This window comes from Dipodomys merriami, unplaced genomic scaffold, assembly GCF_024711535.1.
Source record: "Dipodomys merriami isolate MVZ:Mamm:240054 unplaced genomic scaffold, mDipMer1.0.p SCAF_128, whole genome shotgun sequence".
NCBI lineage: Eukaryota > Metazoa > Chordata > Mammalia > Rodentia > Heteromyidae > Dipodomys > Dipodomys merriami.
Window position 1 is genome coordinate 338,456 of NW_027202582.1, and position 8,781 is coordinate 347,236.

Consider the following 8,781-nt stretch of genomic DNA (forward strand, 5'->3'; position numbering starts at 1 on the left):
TGAAGAACCATTGCCTTTGAGCTCTGGAAGAAATAGACTAATGAACAGGACTGAATAAAGTCCTCTTGAGCTTTCTGCCAAGGAGCATAGAGAATTCTTGGCAAAGTAAAATACACACACAAACACCACACAAGCACAAACTTTTTTAAAAAAATCAATTTAAAAAATCAATTCCAGGACAGATCCACCTGAACTAGATTTTTAGTTCTACATCCATCCACTTCTCAATCTCACTATATTTCAGTGGGGTGGCTGAAGGGTTTCTTTAACAAGCCTTCTATTTGTAATCTCAAAGGCCTGAGAACCTATGGGACCTTCTCTGCTCTGAATAAACAGATTGCATTTGCTGGCTAGTACTCTTTGAAGTGGAAGAGAATAGTTGATTCTGTGTGGTCCTTTTCATAATGGGTCATCACACACACAACATTATGAGGAAGGAGAAACCAATCATCTTCATTATGAATAATTTCCTGGCGTTCCCTTTGTCTCTCTTCTTTTTTTGTTTTGTTTTGTTTTGTTTTTATTAGTCGTGGGGCTTGAACTCTGGGCCTGGGTACTGTCCTTTAGCTCTTCAGTTCACGGTGAGCACTCTACCACTTGAGTGACAGCACCACTTCCAGTTTTCTGGTGGTTTATTGGAATCTCACAAACTTTTTTTTTTTTAATTTAATTTTATTTTTTTTGTGAACATACTGTACAGAGGGGTTACAATTACATGGGCAGGATAATGCATACATTTCTTATCAAGCATTGCAGCCTCCTCCTTTGTTTACCCTTCACATCCCTTCCCAGCCTCCCCCCCCACCCCACCCCCCAATCCTCCCCCCCTCCCCCCCCACCAACGTTGTAAAGCTCGTTTTCGACATGACAACTTGTACTTCTCATTGTTGCAACAGGTCCACCTGTATCCTTAAACGACTTGTTTTTCCCCATCTCTTCCACAAGTTATACTGACATCAAATATAGTGAAAGCAGGGGTTATACTGTGGGGGAGGGACATACAAAGCAACAAAGAGATAATCTTATAAATGCTTTAGAAACAAATGCATGAAAGAAAAAAACATTAAAATACATATCTAAGGATTCATTTTCCTAACATCACATTATCTGACCTTTTCCGCTTGACTCATACATATACTAGATATTGCAAATAAGGGAAACCATGGGACCTATGTTTCTTTGGGCCTGGCTTACTTCACTTAATATAATTTTTTCCAAGTTTTTCCATTTCCTAACAAATGGGTCAATGTCATTCTTTCTGATGGAGGCATAGAATTCCATTGTGTATATATACCACATTTTCTTGATCCATTCATCTACTGAGGGGCATCTGGGTTGGTTCCATATCTTAGCTATGGTAAATAATGCTGCAATAAACATAGTTGTGCTGGTAGCTTTAGTGTGGTCTTGTTTGTAAACATTTGGGTAAATGCCCAAAAGTGGGATTGCTGGGTCATAGGGGAGCTCTATGTGAAGTCTTTTGAGGAACCTCCATACTGCTTTCCAAAGTGGTTGAACAAGTTTACATTCCCACCAACAATGAAGTAAGGTTCCCTTCTGTCCACATCCCCTCCAGCATCTGTTGTTGTTAGAGTTCTTGATTTTTGCCATTCTAAATGGAGTGAGGTGGTATCTCAATGTTGTTTTGATTTGCATTTCTTTTATGGCTAGGGATGTTGAGCATTTCTTCATGTGTCTATTGGCCATCCTTCTTTCTTCTTCAGAGAAGTTTCTCTTTAAGTCTTTAGCCCACTTATTTATTGGGCAGTTGTTTCTTTGAGGATTTGTTGTTGGGGGATTTAATTTTTTGAGTTCCAAGTGTATTTTAGATATGAGACCCTTGTCTGTTGTATGGCTAGTGAAGATCTTCTCCCAATCCGTGGGCTTTCTATTGATCTTGCTAGCTATGTCCTTTGCCATGCAGAAGCTCTGCAACTTCATGCAATCCCATTTGTCCAACCTTTCTTTGATTTGTTGTGTTTCCGGGTCTCTATTCAGAAAATTTCGGCCTGAGCCAAGGAGACCTAGGGTTTTTCCTATTCCATCCTGTAATGTTTTCAGAGTGTCTGCTTTGACTTCGAGGTCTTTGATCCATTTGGAGTTGATTCTGGTGCAGGGTGATATATAAGGATCTAGCTTTAGTTTTCTACAAGTAGCTAACCAATTTTGCCAGCACCATTTACTGAAGAGGCTGTCTTTCTTCCATTCTATTGTTTTAGCTCCCTTATCGAAGATTAGATGGCTATAGGTCTGTAGGTTCATTTCTGGGTTTTCAATTCTATTCCATTGGTCCTGGGGTCTGTTCTTATGCCAATACCAAGCTGTTTTGATTACTATGGCTTTATAAGTAGAGTTTGAAATTTGGTATTGATATTCTTCCAGCAGTGTTCTTTCCATTGAAGAGCGTTTTTGCTATTTGGGGTCTTTTATTGTTCCATATGAATTTTTGGATTGCCTCTTCTATTTCCTTGAAGAATGAGGTTGGAATTTTGATAGGTATCGCGTTGAATTTGTAGATAGCTTTGGGAAGTATTGCCATTTTCACCATGTTAATCTTTCCAATCCAGGACCATGGGAGGTTTTGCCATTTTCCAAGTTCTGTTTTGATTTCCTTTTTCAAGATTTTAAAGTTTTCATCATAGATGTCCTTCACTTCTTTGGTTAATTCCTAGGTATTTTATTTTTTGTGGGGCTATTACAAATGGAGTTTCTTTCCTAATTTCAGCCACACTTTTCTCATTGTTGGCATACAGAAAAGCCATTGATTTTGGGGGGTTAATTTTATACCCTGCTACTTTGCCAAAGTTTTGAATCAGCTTGAGTAATTTGGGAGTGGAATCTATGGGATTCTTTAAATACAAGATCATGTCATCTGCAAAGAGGGAGAGTTTTATTTCTTCTTTCCCTATTTGGATCCCCTTTATGTCTGCATCTTGTCTTATTGCTGTAGCTAGGCAGTCTAATACTAGATTGAAGAGAAGTGGAGAGAGTGGACATCCTTGTCTTGTTCTTGAGTTAAGAGGAAATGGCTTTAGTTTTTCACCATTAAGTATAATGCTGGCTGTAGGTTTGTCATATACAGCCTTTATTGTATTGAGGAATGTTCCGTGGATTCCTAATTTTTCCAAAACCTTCATCATAAAGGGGTGTTGGATCTTGTCGAATGCTTTTTCTGCATCTATTGAGATAACCATGTGGTTCTTATTCTTGCTCCTGTTGATGTGATGAATAATATTAATTGATTTGCATATATTGAACCAGCTTTGCATCCCTGAAATGAATCCTTTTGATCGTGGTGTATGATTTTTTGGATGAATTGTTGAAGTCGATTGGCCAAAATTTTGTTGAGAAGTTTTGTATCAATGTTCATCAAAGAAATGGGTCTATAGTTCTCTTTCTTTGATGAGTCCCTGCCTGGTTTTGGGATGAGGGTTATGATGGCTTCATAGAATGTGTTCGGTAGTGAACTTTCTCTTTCAATTTCATTGAAGAGTTGGAAGAGTATTGGTGTGAGCTCTGCTTTGAAGGCCTTGTAAAATTCCACTGTAAAACCATCTGGTCCTGGACTTTTCTTAGCTGGGAGGTCTCTTATTGCTGTTTCTATTTCAATGCTTGATATGGGCATGTTAAGATGGTTTAACTCATCTTGGTTTAGTTTTGGCATGTCAATGTTTGCTAGGAAAAGGTCCATTTCTGTCAAGTTCTCAAACTTATTAGCATAAAGTTTTGAGAAGTATTCCCTTATAATGTTCTGAATCTTGGTTGTTTCCGTGGTGATGTTTCCATTCTCATCTCTGAGTTTATTTATTTGGGTGTGTTCTCTTCTTTTTCTGATAAGATTTGCTAAGGGTCAATTTTGTTAATTTTGTTAATTTTTTCGAAGAACCAACTCTTTGTTTTGTTGATTCTTTCTATAGTTTTTTTGGATTCTAATTCATTTAATTCTGATTTAATTTTAATTATTTCTTTCCGTCTACTGGATTGGGGTTTATCTTGCTGCTCTTTTTCAAGGAGATTTAGATGTGTCATTAAATTGTTGGTTTCAGATCTCTCCAATTTGTTGATGTACGAGCTCAGAGCTATAAACTTGCCTCTGAGTACTGCCTTTGCTGTGTCCCAGAGGAGGTGGTAATTTGTGTGTTCATTTTTGTTGAATAGCATGAACATTTGAATTTCCTTTCTAATCTCTTCCATGACCCACTTGTGATTCAGCAGTGTGTTGGTCAGCCTCCATGTGATACCAGACTTTCTTTGGTGGCTTTTCGTGTTGAGTTCTAATTTTATTTGCTTGTGGTCAGAGAGAATGCAAGGTATAATTTCAATGTTTCTGAATTTAGACAAGTTTGCTTTGTGGCCTAAAATGTGGTCTATTTTAGAAAATGTTCCATGTGCTGCTGAGAAAAACATGTATTCTGATGCTGCTGGGTGAAATATTCGGTAGATGTCTGTTAAATCTAGTTGATCTATGCAGCTGTTTAGATCTGCGGTTTCTCTGTTGAGTTTTTGCCGAGTTAATCTATCTAGTGGGGAGAGTGGTGTGTTAAAATCCCCACCAATTAATGTCTTTGGATCTATATGGGATTTGAGGGAAAGTAGTGTTTCTTGGATAAATTTGGGTGCTCCATTGTTTGGATATTTAGAATTGTAATATCCTCCTGAAGGAGAGATCCCTTAATTAGTATGTAGCGACCTTCTTTATCTCTTCTCACGAATTTTAATTTGAAGTCTATTTTATCTGATATTAGGATTGCAACTCCCGACTGTTTATGGGGACCGTTTGCTTGGTAGATTTTGTTCCAGCCTTTCACATTGAAAATGTGTTTGTTGGGCTGGGAAGGTGGCTCAGTGGTAGAGCGCTTGCCTTGCATGCCTGAGGCCCTGGGTTCGATTCCTCAGCACCACATAAGCAAAATGAAAAAAAGCCGGAAGTGGCGCTGTGGCTCAAGTGGTAGAGCACTAGCCTTGAGCTGAAGAGCTGAGGGACAGTGCCCAGGCCCAGAGTTCAGGCCCCATGACCGGACAAAAAATATATATATATATAAAAAAAAAAAGAAAATGTGTTTGTTTCTACGGGCAAGATGTGACTCCTGAAGGCAGCAAATAGAAAGGTCTTGCTTTTTAATCCAACTAGACAGTCTATGTCGCTTAATTGGAGAGTTAAGTCTGTTAATGTTAAGAGATAGGACTGAGAGGTATTTGGGAGTTCCTGACATGTTATCCACCTTCTTGGGGGCTGCGAAAACTGGGTTCTTCCTGTGGTTCTTGGATTCTCAGTTTGGGTGCAGTTTCTTGGCCTTTATTGTGGTCTTGTTGGTTTTCTATGTGTAGGACATCTTTAAGAATCTTTTGTAGGGCTGGTTTGGTGGAGATGTATTGTTTCAATTTTTCTTTGCTATGGAAGGTTTTTATTTGGCCTTCAGTTATGAAGGAGAGTTTAGCTGGGTACAGTATTCTTGGTTGATAGTTGTTTGTTTTTAGGGCATGGCATACATCATTCCAGGCTCTTCTTGCTTGATTGTCTCTGCTGAGAAATCTGAGGTGATTCTAATTGGTTTCCTTTTATAGGTGATTAATATTTTCTCCTTGACAGCTTTAAGGATCTTGGTCTGTGTGGATTATAATGTGACGGTGGGATGTCCTATTCTGGTCTGGTCTATTTGGGGTTCTAAAAGCTTCTTGTATCTGAATAGGCCTATCTTTTTGCATGTTTGGGAAGTTCTCTGCTAGGATCCTGTTAAACAAATTTCCTAGACCATTAACTTCTGTTTCTAGGTGCTCCTCTACACCTATTATCCTTAGATTAGGCCTTCTGATGGTGTCTTCCAAGTGTTGGATAGATCTATCATATTTCTTGGACTTGTCTTGGATGGTTGTATGTTCTTTCTCTATAATTGTCCCGACCCGCAGGACTTCAACGAGGGCAATGAACCTAAGCGAGAAGGAATGAAGGGACAAGAGACATGAAGAATGACAGCAAGACAAGGATTCTGATCAAGCTGCCAAATTTTATTTTTCACACAGGGGTATTTATATGCTTAAAATAAGGAAGCTTTTTCATTGGCCATAGCAGCTGCAGGATGTTTGCTTAGGGCAATGTGAAAAGGTGGTTGATAGCAGCTACCTGGTCTTTGTTTGGGGCAGGATGAAAGGACCAGATTCTGTAAACAGCCTCGAGAGATGTTCCAGCGAGATAGTCAAGCTTATCAGCAGAGAGACTCCCTGCAGGGCTCTCAACATATAATATCTAGGCTGTCTTCAATCCCTGAGATTCGATCTTCTGCATGGTCTAACCTGCTGTCAAGACTTTCTACTTTGTTTTTTATCTCTTTTCCTTCTAATTGCTCAGCTTTGATGGCTTCAAATTCTTTGTTGAAGCTTTGTTTTAGATCTTGTATGAACTTCTTTACTTCCTTAATTTGGTGTTCAGTGTTTATTCTCAAATCACTTAGTTGATGGGTTATGGTTTCCTTGGACTCCCATTCCTTCTGTTGGGTTCCATTCAGCATTCCCTTTGTGGTCTCCCTGACTTCCTTCAGCTCTTTGTTAATGGATTCCATGAATGTCTTTAGTGATCTTTGTATATTCTCTTCCTGCTCTCTCAATTCCTGTATTACTCTTTGATTAGCTTCCTCCCATTCATGGGATTCCTGTAGTTCTCTTTGAGTGTTTTCAGCCTGCTCACACCATTCCTGCCTTTCTCTTTGAGTATACTCAAGCTGCTCACGCAAATCCTGTATCAGCTTTTGAGTAGCTTCCTCACACTTATGATATTCTGGTATAAACTTTTGGATTGCCTCCTCTCTCTCCCTATCACGCTCATACAGAGTTCTTTGTATGTTTTCAATCTTTTCATTTATCATGTTTGCCAGCAGTGTTTGTAGAGCTATTTGGGAACTCTCCTCTGGATTATTCATTATCTGTTCTGTCCCCTGATTATCAAGATTGGGAATTGAGATACCCGGATTTGCCATTTTTCTTGTGTTTTTCCAGCTTACTCTGCCCATTTGAGATGAAAATAGCACCAGTTTTGTGCTAGAACACTATCTTAAGGCAAGCATCAACCAAAATCTGAATTTGCACAGTCAATAGTCTACAGATACAATCTAGTTCAACAGATACATCTATTCAACATCAAACAACTATATGTTAATGGGCTACGAACCTCAAAGAAGAATTTGGAAAACCAGAAATTATTAGGGTTAGGGAGAGATGTGGGTAAAAAATAGGAATAGATTGATGTGGGGAGGCACAGGGAGAGTTAACTAAGTCCTAATCTCAAAGCAGGAAATAGGTTGGGTAGGATGAAAGTAGAGGGAGAGGAAAAAAGGAAAAAGAGAAAGGGAAAAGAGACCAGAAAACATAGAAAAGTAAAAATTAATAATATTATGCAGACGAAAACAATCTATTTAGAGAAGAACGTGAATATATTGAGAGAAGGGGAGGGATATAAAGGAGATGTGAAAAACTTAAAAATAAAAATGCTTAAAATATTATATAGGTATAAAGAGGTAGTACTGCTATTAAGGAATTTAAGTCTCAGAGGTTTTGAATTGAGTAATAAATTTGTGGATTAAGTGTGTACACAATGGGGGATAGGGTCTAATAGTCAACTACGGGTTTATCTGAGGATGTGCAGGACAAGAATTAAGTCACATAAAGAAGAACGAAAGAGAGGAAAAGGATAAGAAAGGAAGAAAAAAGATCAGAAGTTCAGTAGAGCTAAACAAAAAACAAAAAGATAATTAAAAAAGAAAAAAGAGAAAGAAAACAAAAAAAGAAAGAAAAACGCACACTCACGTATCCCTAAAATAAAAATTATAAGAGGAAAAAACAGTTACTGGAAAACAATTTTTTTCAAAAAAGGCTAAAATTAAAGATTAAAAAAAGTTTTAGAAAAGAAAAAAAATTTATATAAGGAAGAAGAAGAAGGAGGAGGAGGAGGAGGAGGAGGAGGAGGAGGAGGAGGAGGAGGAGGAGGAGGAGGAGGAGGAGGAAGAAGAAGAAGAAGAAGAAGAAGAAGAAGAAGAAGAAGAAGAAGAAGAAGAAGAAGAAGAAGAAGAAGAAGAAAGAAAAAAAGAAGAAGAAGTAGTTCTTTGATTTTTTTGGGAGGGGTGGGAAAAATCCTGTATCTCCCTTGTGTCCGTAACCAGCCTCTTGTTGGAGTCTCTGGTCTGCTTGTGGTCCTGTGGCTTGGTTGGTTTCTTAAGTCAGTTTGTTCAAACAGGCAGAAAAATGCTCTGCTTTACCCAGGATTTTGCGATCCTCCTCCCAGGCTAGTTCAATGGGAGGCAGATCTGCTTTGAGTATCACAAAAGAGGGGGATGCAGTGATGAGGCTAGGTTCTGGGTAGAGTTGAGGCCTTTCAACGAACAGTAGCTTTTCCCAGGGGCTAGTTTGTGAAAAACTCACAGAGCCCAGCCTGGAGCCATTCTCAGGGTTTCTGTTTACTGAATTTCAATTGATTGTCGAGGCTGCTAGAGGGAGGGGCAGCGTCTGGCTCTCATTACCCAGTGAAGAAAGCCACTCCTAGGGCTGGCGCCCGAGCTGGGTGACTTTTCCCTGGGTGAAGCTGAGTCTGGCAGGTCACGCCGCCGTTAAGTTCTTGTGACCTGCTAAATGACTCGTTTTATTCCAAGGCTTGAGTTGGAACTAGCAGCTCCGCCGAGCTTTGTCGGTATCCAAGATGGAGATCTCCCCGGTACTGGGGGGTGGAGGGGTGGCCTTCCCTCCTCTGCTCCCTGAGAAGGAGTGAGGCCATCAGGCTTCTACTCACGGCCAGTC